We start from the raw sequence: 1,910 nt of genomic DNA, 5'->3' as shown, positions 1-1,910 counted from the left end.
AATATTTAATATAATAATTATTATATAATATAATATATTTAATATATAATTATATATTCTATAATTTATTATAGAATATTTAATATAATAATTATTATATACTATATAGTTCATATATAATTATATATTCTATAATTTATTATAAAATATTTAATATAATAATAATTATTGTATAATATATAATTCATATATGATTATATATTCTATAATTTATTATAAAATCTTTAATATAATAACATTAATATTTAATATTTATAGAATATATAAGAATATTTTATTTCTCCTGGTTCAATTCCTCCAGCACTCTCAGCCTGCTCTGCTCTCTCCCTGCAAGATCCAAAAAGGGAGGTGAAGTCAATTTTTAAAGCTGATTTTACTTTCCAAAACATCATTAATTTACCTTTTGTTAAATCTCTGCTCTTTGCCCTCTCAGAGTTTTATTTTGTGAATATTTGGAGGTTTCCCATCGCAATAATTAGGGAAAAAAGTGGATTTTTCTGCAGTGTTCATTTTATTCTCATGAAACTTAATAAAGTTTCACCCTTAAACCGATCCAGGTGAGATCCCCCTGCCCTGAGCTCCCTCAGGGGTTGCATTTTCCCAGCGTTTTCCACCAAAAACGGGGATTTTTCCTCCTGGATTGGAGCAAAATTGAGGGAATCTCTGGAGCCTGGGGGTGTTTTGGGTGGGATCGTCCCGCCTTTGGTGCCTCAAGGAGAATTTGAATCAAAACCTGATTTTTTTCATCACATTCCCATAGAAATCAGGCAAATCCTGTCCCACTTTTTGCCTTTTCATGGAGTTTTCCCAGGATTTGGGAGCAGCATTCCCGTTGTTCTCACCACCAGCAAATCACGAGACACAGACTTCCCTAAAAACCCCCCGAATTCCCAAATTCCCATGTTTTTCCAGGTGATTCTGGGATTTTGTGGGTTGCTCCTCCCTGCTGGAAAAGAGGGAGTGAATCCCTGGCAGTGCCAGCAGGAGATTCCTGCCCTTCCCGACACCCTTCCCTCGGGAGGTTTCGCACTGGGACTTTTCCCAGCATTTCCCAGCAGCTTTTCCAGCACCTTCTGCTGGGCCTGCTCCCTTTAGAAATGGGATTTTTTTTCCCCTAGAAATGGTTCTTTTCCCTGCCTGGAAATGGGATTGTTTTTCCCTTTGGAAATGGGATTTTCCCCCCCTGGAAATGGGATTTTTCCCTCCTGGAAATGGGATTTTCTCCCCCTGGAAATGGGATTTTCCCCCCCTGGAAATGGGATTTTCCCCCCCTGGAAATGGGATTTTTTCCCTCCTGGAAATGGGATTTTTTTCCCTCTGGAAATGGGATTTTTTCCCCCCTGGAAATGGGATTTTTCCCCCCTGGAAATGGGATTTTCTCCCTCCTGGAAATGGGATTTTTCCTCCCAGAAATGTGGGTTTTAGGGAGGCGATGGGAAAGGCAGGGGAGCTGCTGGGATTGGGATCTGGGTTAGGATTTGAGGGGAAAAAATGGGATAAAATCCAGGGAATCTGTGGGAAGAGGGTTTGGCTTGAGATCCATTGGGAATTGTGGGAGATCCATTGGGAATTGTGGGAGATCCATTGGGAATTCCCAGAGATCCATTGGGAATTGCAGGAGATCCATTGGGAATTACCAGAGATCCCTTGGGAATTCCCAGAGATCCATTGGGAATTACCAGAGATCCCTTGGGAATTACCAGAGATCCCTTGGGAATTACCAGAGATCCATTGGGAATTGCAGGAGATCCATTGGGAATTGCAGTAGATCTCTTGGGAATTCCCAGAGATCCCTCAGGAATTCCCAGAGATCCCTTGGGAATTCCCAGAGATCCCTCAGGAATTCCCAGAGATCCCTCAGGAATTCCCAGAGATCCATTGGGAATTCCCAGAGATCCCTCAGGAATTCC

Source organism: Parus major, unplaced genomic scaffold (assembly GCF_001522545.3).
Source record: "Parus major isolate Abel unplaced genomic scaffold, Parus_major1.1 Scaffold273, whole genome shotgun sequence".
NCBI lineage: Eukaryota > Metazoa > Chordata > Aves > Passeriformes > Paridae > Parus > Parus major.
This window is presented reverse-complemented; position numbering follows the sequence as displayed.